The sequence below is a fragment of the Nicotiana tomentosiformis genome, chromosome 3, assembly GCF_000390325.3.
Source record: "Nicotiana tomentosiformis chromosome 3, ASM39032v3, whole genome shotgun sequence".
Classification (NCBI taxonomy): Eukaryota; Viridiplantae; Streptophyta; class Magnoliopsida; order Solanales; family Solanaceae; genus Nicotiana; species Nicotiana tomentosiformis.
This window is the reverse complement of record NC_090814.1, coordinates 134,331,382-134,343,958: the sequence shown is the minus strand read 5'-3', so window position 1 is coordinate 134,343,958 and position 12,577 is coordinate 134,331,382.

Below are 12,577 nucleotides of genomic sequence, written 5' to 3'. Positions count from 1 at the left end.
TATGGGGTAATTTTCCCCTCACAAGATTAGACAAGAGACTTACCTCGTCTTGTTCTAATTTAATCTACTAGTAGACCCTTTCCTCGATTATCCAACTTTGAATGGCTCGAATCTAACCAAAAATAATTCGATACATTCACCAAAAAATTATAGAATCAATTTCATAAGAAAATACTACATTTTCAATAAAAATCCAAAAATAATTAAAAATTCGTCCGTGGGGCCCACGTCTCGAAATCCAGAAAAGTTACGAAATCCGACAACCCATTCAATTAGGAGTCCAACCATACCAGTTTCACTCAAATCCGACTCCGAATCGATACCGAAATCTCAAACATTCGTTTCTATGAGATTTCTAAAATTTTCCAAAATTTCAAACTCAAAAGACTAATTAAATGGTATAAATAATGATATATTCGTGTACATTAACCTAATCCGAGTTAGAATCACTTACCCCAATGTCTTTCCTTGAAAATCTATCAAAAATCGCCTCTGCTCAAGCTCCAATTTATCAAAAATGGAGAATGGGACGAAGTCCCCTCCTTTATAGTTCTGCCCAGGCAGCCCTCGGTCCTGCCTCGGTCATGGCCTCGATCCTCGGCCTCGATCGTGGCTTCGATTATGGCCCTCGAGCCTGGGCCTTTGATCACGGCCCTCAAGCCTGGACCTTCGATCATGACCCTCGAGCCCTACCTTCGATCATGACCCTCGATCATGGGTCTTCGGTCATGACCCTCGATCATGGCCTCGATCTTGGGTCTCGATCCTGGACTCGACCATGACTTCGATTTCAGCCCAAAATTTCCAGCAGAAAAGAAAAATTGCAGCAGCTGTTTTAAGTCCAACTTTTGATCTGTTAACCATCCGAAACTCACCCGAGGCCCTCACGACCTCAACCAAATATACCAGCAAGTCCTAAAACATCATACGAACTTATTTGAAACCATAAATCACATAAAACGACGCTAAAATCACGAATCATGCTACAATTCAAGCTTAATGAAACTTAAATTTTCCAACTTTTATATTCGATATCGAAACCTATCAAATTAAGTATGATTGACCTCAAATTTTGCACACAAGTCATAAATGACATAACAGAGCTATGAAAATTTTTAGAACTGGATTCCGACTCCGATATCGAAAAGTCAACTCCCCGGTTAAACTTCCAAACTTAAATTCCTATTTTACATTTCAAGCCTAATTTAACTACGGACTTTCAAATAAAATTTCGAACACGCTCCTAAGTCCAATATCACCATACGGTGCTGTTGGAATCATCAAAATTATTTTTTCGGGGTCTTTTTTAAAAATATTGACCGAAGTCAAACTTAGCATTTTAAGGCCAACTTAAGGAACCAAGTGTTCTGATATCAACCCGAACACTTCCAAATCTCGAACCCATCATCCCCGCAAGTCATAAATTAATAAAACCAAATACAAGGAGTTTTATTTAGGGGAACGAGATTCTAAAAGTCAAAATGACCGGTTGGGTCATTACATTCTCCACCTCTTAAACAAACATTCGTCCTCGAACGGGTTTAGAATTGTACCCGGAGTGCTGAATAAGTGTGGATATCTGGTCCGCATGTTTTCCTCGGCCTCCCAAGTTGCTTCCTCGACTGGTTGGCCCCTCCACTGAACTTTTACTGCAGAAATCCTCTTGGACCTTAACTGGCGAACCTGTTTATCAACAATGGCAACTAGTTCTTCTTCATAGCCCAAACTATTATCTAGTTGAACTGTGTTGAAGTCTAACACATGTGATAGTTCGGCATGATACTTCTGAAGCATAGATACATAGAAAATCGGAGGAACCCCTGATAGACTGGGAGGCAAAGCAAGCTCGTAAGCAACCTTCCCAACTCGTCTCAACACCTCAAATGTGTCTATAAACCTTGGGCTCAACTTCCGTTTTTCCCAAATCTCATGATTCCCTTCATCGACGAAACTTTCAAGAGAACTTTTTCACCCACTATAAACGATAAATCACGCGCTTTCTGATCTGCGTAACTCTTTTGTCTGGATTGTGCCGTACGAAGTTGCTCCTGAATCAACTTTACCTTTTCCAAGGCTTCTTTCACCAAATCTGTACCATATAACTTAGCCTCACCGGGCTCAAATCATCCAATGGGCGAATGACATCACCGACCATATAAAGCCTCAAACGGAGCTATCTCAATGCTGGATTGGTAACTGTTGTTATAAGCAAACTCAGCCAAAGGCAGGAAACGATCCCACTGACCTCCAAAGTCAATCACACATGCCCTGAGCATATCCTCAAAAATCTGAATTGTCCGCTCTGACTGCCCGTCGGTCTGCGGATGAAAGGCTGTACTGAGCTCTACATGGGTCCCCAATTCACTCTGTACTTCTCTCCAGAAATGTGAAGTAAACTGAGGGCCTCTATCTGATATGATAGAAATTGGCACACCATGCAATCGAACTATCTCCCGAATATAAATCCGGGCCAACCTCTCTGAAGTATATGTAGTCACAACCGGAATAAAGTGTGCCGACTTGGTCAACCTGTCAACAATCACCCAAACTGCATCAAACTTCCGCAAGGTCCGCGGTAACCCAACTACAAAGTCCATAGTAATGCGTTCCCATTTCTACTCTAGTATAATCATCTGCTGAAGTAGGCCACCTGGCTTCTGGTGCTCATATTTAACTTGCTGGCAATTTAGACACCTAGCTACATACTCAACTATGTCCTTTTTCATTTGTCGCCACCAATAATGCTGCCTCAGGTCACGATACATCTTCGTAGCACCTGGATGAATAGAATACCGAGAACTGTGTGCTTCCTCTAGGATATTTTTCCTCAGTCCATCCATATTAGGAATACATAGACGATCCTGGAGTCACAGAACACCATCCGCGCCAATAGCAACTTCCTTGGCACTATCCCGTAGTACCGTTTCTCGAAGAACCATTAAGTGTGGATCATCATACTGGTGAGCCTTGATCTACTCAAATAGTAAAGACTGGGCCACAACACATGCAAGAACTCGGCTGGGCTCTGAAATATCCAGCCGCACAAGTCTGTTAGCCAAGGACTGAATATCCAAAGCTAATGGCCTCTCCTCTGCTGAAATGAAAGCCAAACTACCCATACTTTCTGCCTTCCTACTCAAGGCGTCTGCAACCAAGTTTGCGTTGCCCTTTTGATACAGGATAGTAATATCATAATCTTTTAGTAACTCAAGCCATCTACATTGCCTCAAATTTAGGTCTCTCTGCTTGAACAAATGTTGCAAACTACGATGATTAGTGTAAACTTCACAAGATATCCCATAAAGATAATGCCTCCAAATCTTAAGAGCGTAAACAATCGCAGCTAACTCCAAATCATGCACCAGATAATTCTTCTCGTGGGGCTTCAACTGACGTGAAGCATATACAATAACTCGCCCTTCCTGCATCAATACACAACCAAGCCAATGCATGAAGCGTCACAATTTATTGTATACATTCCCGAACCGGAAGGCAACACTAACACTGGTGCTATAGTCAATACTGTCTTGAGCTTCTGAAAGCTCACTTCACAATCATCAGACCATCGAAACGGAACACCCTTCTGGGTTAATTTGGTCAAAGGTGCTGCAATAGATGAAAATCCCTCCACGAACTGACGATAATAACCTGCTAAACCTAGGAAGCTCCTGATCTCAGTCGCCAAAGTGGGACGATGCCAATTCTGAACTACCTCAATCTTTTTGGGATCAACCTTAATACCCTTGCTCGATACAATATGCCCCAAAAATTCTATAGACTCTAGCCAGAACTCACATTTGGAGAACTTAGCATATAACTTTTGTTCCCGCAACGTCTGAAGCACCACTCTCATATGCTGCTCGTGCTCCTCTTTACTGCGCGGGTAGATCAAAATATCATCAATGAAGACAATGACAAACGAATCAATATATGGCATGAATACCCTGCTCATCAAATCCATAAATGTTGTCGGGGCATTAGTTAAATCGAAGGACATCACCAGAAACTCATAATGACCATATCTAGTCCAGAAAGCAGTCTTCGAAACATCCGAATCCCAAATCTTCAACTGATGGTACCCCGACCTCAAGTCAATCTTAGAGAACACCCTAGCACCCTGCAATTGGTCAAATAGATCATCGATACGTGGCAACGGGTACTTGTTCTTAATAGTGACTTTGTTCAATTGATGATAATCAACACACATTCGCATTGTTCCATCCTTCTTCTTCACAAATAATACCGGTGCACCCCAAGGCGATACACTCGGTCTGACGAACCCTTTGGCTAGTAACTCCTCAAGCTGTTCTTTTAATTCTTTCAATTCTTTTGAAGCCAAGCGATACGGTGGGATAGATATAGGATGGGTATCTGGAGCCAAGTCAATACAGAAATCAATATCACGATCAGGTGGCATACCCGAAAAATCTGAAGGAAATACATCGGAGAACTCCCAAACTACAGGCACTGAATCAATAGCCGGAGTCTCTACAGTAGTATCCCGAATATAGGCTAGATAAGCTAAACAACCCTTCTCAACCATGTGTTGAGCTTTTATAAAAGAAATAACCCGATTAAATGCACTAACAGACGAACCCTTCCACTCCAGCCTATGCAACACTGGAATAGCCAAGGTAACAGTCTTGGCATGACAATCTAGAATAGCATGATATGGAGATAACCAGTCCATGCCCAGGATGATTTCAAAGTCGGTCATCTCAAGCAATATGAGATCTGCTTTAGTTTCATAACCACATAATGTAATAATACATGACCGGTAGATCTGATTCACAACAACAGAATCGCCCACAAGAGTGGACACATAAACATGAGTACTCAAGGACTCACGAGAAACACCCAGGAAATGAGCAAATAGAGATGACACATATAAATACGTAGATCCTGGATCAAATAATACTAAGGCATCTTTGCCGCAAACAGAAATAATACCTGTAATCACGACATCTGAGGCCTCTGCATCTGTCCTGGCCGGAAAAGCATAGAACCGAACTGTAGCGCCAACTTGCTAGCCTCCACCTGGCTGACCTCTACCTCTATGACGGCCTCTACCCACATGTCCTCCACCTCTTAGTGGTAGGACGACTGGTGGAGCAACTGGTGCGGTAATCATAGGCTACTAACCCTGCAGCACTGGTCTACCCCGCAACCTGGTGCAGAATCTTCGCATGTGACTGGGATCCCCGCACTCGTAATAACTTTTCGGTGTGATAAGCTGCTGACTAGAAGTCTGGCCCTGGTGACCTGAATACCCACAAGAAGAACCATGAATAGCTGGTGGGCGATAAGAACTCTCTGGCATAGCACTGAAATAAGGTCACACTAGGGAACCCCGAGGATGTGGTGGTGTTGGATATGGGGGCCTGCTGGACTCCCCTCTCACGAACTGACTTCTGCCCGCAGACGGAGCACATCTGAACTCTCCAGAATATTTAAACCACTTATCTCTCATAACCTGCTCTCGGCTACGCTGGCGCACACCCTAAATCCTCCGGGCTATCTCCACGACCAACTCATAAGAAGTCCGCATCTCAACCTATCGGGCCATAGTGGCTTGAATGACAGTATGTAAACCCGCAACAAACCTCTGCACTCTCTCCGCCTCAGTGTGGAGTATCATAAGTGCATGGCGAGATAACTCAGAAAATCTTGTCTCATAATCGGTCACTGACATCTAACCCTGTTGGAGCTGCTCAAACTGAAACTGCAACTCTTCTCTCTGGGAAGGTGGAATATACCTGTCCAAGAAAATACGAGTGAACCTGTCCCAAGTCATAGGAGGAGAATCTGCTGGTCTGCAAAGAATATAAGACTTCCACCATCTACGAGCCCTGCCCTCTAGCTGAAAAGTAGCAAAGTCAACCCCATGAGACTCCAATATCCTCATGTTGTATAGTCTATCCTTGCATCGATCGATGAAATCCAGGGGATCCTCATGTCGCTCACCCCCAAAGACAGGAGGATGTAGTCTAGTCCATCTATCCAATAGTTTCTGCGGATCAGAGGTTGCAGCTGGCCTGGGCTCAGGTGTAGCTGCTACCACTGGCTGGGCTCTACCCACGGGTAGTGCACCCTAGGTCTGATATACAGCAGCTGCCTGCCCATGAGCCTGCGCGGTAGGGGTTTGTGCTCCCCCGTCCGCCTGAGATGTGGCTGGGTTTGCCGGAAATAAATCAGTCTGAGTCATAGTGTCCATGAACAGCAACATACGACCCATGATATCCTGGAATCCCGGTGTAGATGTGAAATCCACCGGAGCTGGCTCTGCCATAGGCACTTCACCCTATTTCTCAATAATGAAATTCTCTACTAGACCCACTGGCGGTATAACTGGAACAGTCTTGGGACGTCCTCGTCCCCTACCATAGGCTGGAGCCCTCCCTCGGCCTCTGCCTCGGCCTCTAGCAACTGGGGGAGTAACTCTTCCCTGGTCTGGAGCCTCATTAGAGCGTGTTCTCACCATCTATGAGAGAGTAAGAGAAAGATATTTAGTTCTACATCAATTGCACGAGGGAAGATGAAGAAAGGTAATTTCCTAATACTCTATAGCCCCTTGAAGATAAGTACAGATGCCTCCGTACCGATCCGCAAGAATCTCTTAGGCCTTGTGAGACCTACGTGAACCTAGTGCTCTGATACCATGTTGTCACGACCCAATTTCACCTAAAGGTCGTGATGGCGCCCAACACTATAGCTAGGCAAGCCAAACTAATAAATTAAACATATATCAATCATTCTTTAATAATTTTTTAGATAATTTTATTCTTTTTCCTAGCAATATTAATGAAAGTATAAAAGGTACTGATTAATTTAAATCCAAAAAAAATAATACAACTCCAAATTCTACCAGTGTGTGTGCCAAGACATGGTGTCACAAGTGTATGAGTATATAGTAAGTTATACAAAACTCCAAATATTGTCTGAAATAAAATAGACAGAGTGCAAATACAAGAAAAGGCATTGGTAGCTGCAGAACAGCTCAGAAACGCCTCTGGATAACGTGGGTGTGTGATAATAGGTCCTCCACAAGTGCATGTCTCAGATCCTGCACAAAAAGTGCAGCAAGTGTAGCATGAGTACGTAAGCAACGTGTACCCAGTAAGTATCAAGCCTAATTTTGAAGAGGTAGAGACGAGAGGTAGACTTTGACACTCACTAAGAGGTCAATAATAATAATTGAAATAAAAATAGAATATTTAAATCAACATGATTCATAGAATTTACGATAATTCTCATTTAACCAACAGAAATAATTAAATTCCTTCAAATGCAACAAATTCCAATCTATTAATTAAATTCACAAGCTACCATTAAAACATTAAGGTATCGTGTAATTATTATTAATATTAGGCACGATTTCTGTCGAGGCCATACGGCCCATTTCAGAGTGTCGTGTAGACTACCGAGGGACGTGCAGTGCGATCCATAGATGCATCTATACTGCCGAGGTGTTCGGCCCGCTCCACAAGAAAGGAGAACATTTTCTTATATACCTCCGGAATGAGAGTGTATTTATTATAAGATTAATTCGAGAGGATGAACAAGCCCTCGGTCTTGCCTTGGTCATGGCCTCGATCCTCGGCCTCGATCGTGGCTTCGATCATGGCCCTTGAGCCCGTGACTTCGATCATGGCTTAGATTATGGCCCTTGAGCCTGGGTCTTCGATCATGACCCTCGAGCCCTACCTTCGATCATGACCCTCGATCATGGGCCTTCGATCATGACCCTCGATCATGAGCCTTCGATCATGGCCCTCGATCATGGGCCTTCAATCATGGCCTCGGTCTTGGGTCTCGATCCTGGACTCGACCATGACTTCGATTTTAGCCCCGAATTTCCAGCAGAAAAGAAAAATTGCAGCAACTATTTTAAGTCCAACTTTTGATCCGTTAATCATTCGAAACTCACCCGAGGCCCTCGGGACCTCAACCAAATATACCAGCAAGTCCTAAAACATCATACGAACTTATTTGAAACCTCAAATTACATAAAACGACGCTAAAATCACGAATCGTGCTCCAATTCAAGCTTAATGAAACTTAAAATTTCTAATTTCTACATTCGATGTCGAAACCTATCAAATCAAGTCCGATTGACCTCAAATTTTGCACACAAGTCATAAATGACATAACGGAGCCGTGAAAATTTTCAGAACTGGATTCCGACTCCGATATCGAAAAGTTAACTCTCCGGTCAAACTTCCAAACTTAAATTCCTATTTTAGCCATTTCAAGCCTAATTTAAACTACGGACTTCCAAATAAAATTCTGAATACGCTCCTAAGTCCAAAATCACCATACGGAGCTGTTGGAATCATCAAATTTTTTTGTTCTGGGTCACTTTCTAAAAATGTTGACCGAAGTCAAACTTATTATTTTAAGGCCAACTTAAGGAACCAAGTGTTCCGATATCAACCTGAACACTTCCAAATCTCGAACCCACCATCCCCACAAGTCATAAATTAATGAAAGCACATACATGGAGTTTTATTTAGGGGAACGAGGTTCTAAAAGTCAAAATAACTTGTTGGGTCATTACAGATGAAGTGCTTTTGGCTAAGCGTTAGACGATGGAAACAATCGCCCAAAGTTTTAGAGATATATTGGATATCGATGAATCGTTTGGTAGAAAAGTAATAGTTTGGAAGGTGATTTCTGTCAAGTACGATCAGTAGTTCCAAAATTGACCAAAGCAGAAACTGTAAAAGGTAGCTTGCCAAAATTATACTTATGATCTCAAATGAAAAATATTCAAATGATAAAAAATATAAAAGTAAGAATAGATCCAACATTCAATGACTTCTTGATTCATGTCGGAAACGAAGAAGAGCATCCAATAAAAGATAATTTGGTTCTTCTAGAACAATTGGTTATCAACCCAATGGTAATAGTTGTGCATTTAATAAGGAAAATATTTTCATCATTAGATTAAAAAGCAATTTGTGCAAATTACATGATAGAAAATAAAGAGCTATCTTAGCTACCAAAAATGAATATGTTGATCAACTAAATAAAATGTTGATTGCTAAGTTTTATGGTAAAAACAAAATATTTTTTAGTTTTGACTCAGGAGAAGATGATACCAACAATAACTACCAATAAGAATACTTAAATACTTTAATACCAATTGGCCTTCTACCGCAAATGTTTGTTGTCAAGTTCATTATTTCTTACGTATGTTAGTGTCACCATATATATAATAGAATAAGTTAAAATTGATCTTCCATTACATATAGGTTTATGCCCGTCATGCTATTGAAAACTTAGATCCGCTGAATAGCTTATGTAATAGTACACATATGGTATATAGAAGTTTTGACAATAACGTCATACATGCATAACTTATGATACAAGTCAATATGCGTCTAAGTATGTGTTTATCCCCGAATTCAACTTTCGACTTCCGAAACTAATTAAGAATATCCTTTTAAATTTGTGTGAAAATAATTTTCAATATGTTTATCTTTTGTAGTTATAATAAATAAATCACAAGGACAAACATCCTAAATATTGAACTATATTTACCACGATATATTTTCTTACACGAATAACTATATGTTGCACTTTCAAGAGAGATATCAATATTGACAACAAGAGTTCTGGTTATGGCAAAGTAACCAAAGCATTAGAAGGAAACATATACAAAGAAATACCGTCTATTTTGAATTCACGTATTGTGCTAATGTAAAAATATTTTTCGGCATTTAAATGGTTGTTGTATTATTATATATAAAATTTCTCTCATTAATTAAATTTTATTGTTTCTTTATATAAATAAATATTTAAACCATCATGTGCCATTATTAACGTGCAACACACGTTTATAGATACTAGTATATATATAAAAGAGGGAATTGAAAGGATGGCGTGGCATATCTCATAGTGTAGGAATACTATTTATCTTTTCTCTCATTTTTTTTTTAATTTTTTCCCCTTTTCAAACTATTTATCTTATTTTAAAAGTTTACATCCATATCTTACATCTCTTTATTGAAGGTTGTGACTTTACAAGTGCATAACCCCCAGTTGTTTAATGTGTTATAAATTACTTCTTAGGTTGTGGTTTTAAAATCCATAACCCCCATTTGTTCAATGTGTTATAAATTGTATCTTTCATTCTTTTTTTAGTCACTAAATTGTATCTTTCCAACCTTACGAGGTTGTATGACTTAACTCTCTCGGTTTTGTCCTATTTCATTAGTTAGATCTAATTCTAGCAATAGTATTAACAAAAAACATACCCCACCTGTTGATTTAGTCATGAATCTTGGTTTTGAATCTGGCAAGTTTTGGTTCCCTGCTCAGGTTTACAACTACTAGGTATCATCAAATTTCTTCCTTCAAAACAAACTTCGTGTTAGTATCTCGGAAAGAGGACTACTCCAAAATCTATTTACATCTTGTAAAAACTTCTTCATTTTATTAGCTGGTCCCTCATTTTCATCATGTAAGTATTGAAAGTCAATTTTTTTCCTCTTATGAAAAGTTATTTGTTGAGAAAAATTGTGATGACCCGATAGGTCTTCTTATATTTTAGAACATAATTCTGTATTTTGAAGTCTCAAAAACCTCATTTTAGCCTTTTTCGATTTGTGTGTGCAATCCGGGTATTTTTCCGGAAGGCTTATATGTTAAAAACTGATAAAAATAAGAACTTTTGCCTTAAAAATTAATTTGAGTTGACTTCGGTCAACGTTTTGAATAAACGAAACCGGATCTGTGTTTTGATGGTCCCGGTGGGTCCGTATCAAAATATGGGACCTGAACGTATGCCTGGAATCGAATTCGGAGGTCCATAGCTCGAGTTATGGAATTTTGATAAAAAATTAAAAGTTTGAAAGTTTAATGATTTTAAGAATTGACTGATATTTGGTCTTATTGATACCGGATCCGTATTTTGGTTTCGGATCTCGGTACAGGTCCATTATTATATTTATGACTTGCCTGTGAAATTTGGTGAGAAACGGAGTTAGTTTAACGTGATTCGGACGTTCGGTTGTGAAAATAGAAGTTTTAAAGTTTTCTTAAAATTTTTATTTGATATGGTGTTAAATTCGTAGTTCTAGATGTTATTTTGGCAATTTGATCGCGCGAGCAAATTCGTATGATATTTTAGGACTTGTGTGCATGTTTGGTTTGGAGCCTCGAGGGATCGAGTGAGTTTCGGATAGGCTACAGAGTGTTTTGAACTTAGAAAACATAACTGTTGCTGCAATTGATCTGCAGATTTCGCATTTGCGAGGTCTAGCTCGCAAATGCGAGGTCTTGCTCGCAAATGCGAGCCTCGCATTTGCGAAGAGACAATCGCATTTGCGAGCGGTGGACTGGAGGGAAGACATTCGCAATTGTGAAGTTTTGATTGCATTTGCGATCCTGGCAGTCCGTATTTGCGAACACTGGTTCATATTTGCGAAGGCAACAGACATAGCCATTCTTCGCATTTGCGATCACTGGGTCACATTTGCGATCAAGCCTGAGTTTGCATTTGCGAACTATTCTTAGCATTTGCGAAGAATGTAGAGGTGTGATGTTTCTCGCATTTGCGGGCTTCGCAATTACGAAGCCCAGGTCGCAAATGCGACATCTGCAGCTGAACAACTATGACTTAGACGGGATTTTTAGTTCATTTCTCAAATTTTCAAAACCTAAAACATTAGAGGCAATTTTTCCAAGACTTCTTCTTCCCCAAATCGTTGGTAAGTAATTCTAACCTGTTTCCTTTGAATCTTTCACTATATTTCACAATTTTTCAACCTAAAATCTAACGTTTTTATGGTGAAAATTGGGAGTTTTTGGGTAGAAATTAGGGATTTGGTAAGTTGGGGATTTAGACCTCAAATTGAGGTCGGATTCCAAAATAAATTACATAACCGGGCTCGGGGGTGACTGGGTAATCAGGTTTTGGTCCGAATTTCAGGTTTGGACCAAGCGGGCCCGGGTGTTGACTTTTGTTGACTTTTTCAATAATGGCATAAATTGAATTCTTTACAATCGTGGGTAATTCCTAAGGCTTAATTTGAATCGTTTGGTTGGTAAATTGCTGGATTCTATTGGTTCAGAGGCTTGTTTGAAAGGAAAAGCTGTGGTTGAGCTTTGAGTTTGGTCTTCGGAGCGAGGTGAGTGTCGTGGTTAACCGTGATTTGAGGGAATAAGACTTGTTTGTCTATATGCTATATGTTTAAATGTTGGGGAACAATGTGTATGTGAGGTGACGAGTACTTATGCGTTGTAGTCGGGTTAAAGCATGCAGGCGGGGCTTGGTTTCTTGCAATTATAGCTTCCTTTGTTCATATTATCCGTGTTTAGACTAGTTTTGCTAAATTGATCGTTCTTATCATGTTTACGAATCTTCTGGTAATAAATGAGTATTGATTCCGAAGTTGAGGCTGTTATTGTGGAACCAAATGTTGAAGTAAGGCTTGTACTTGTTATTCTATCTCTCTGTTGTTATTTATTCATTGCATTATGGTAAGGAAGAGTATTAATGTACGAAGGGTGATGCTATGCTATATTGTGAGTGTTAATGCACGAAGGGTGATGCCGTGCCATATTGTGAGTG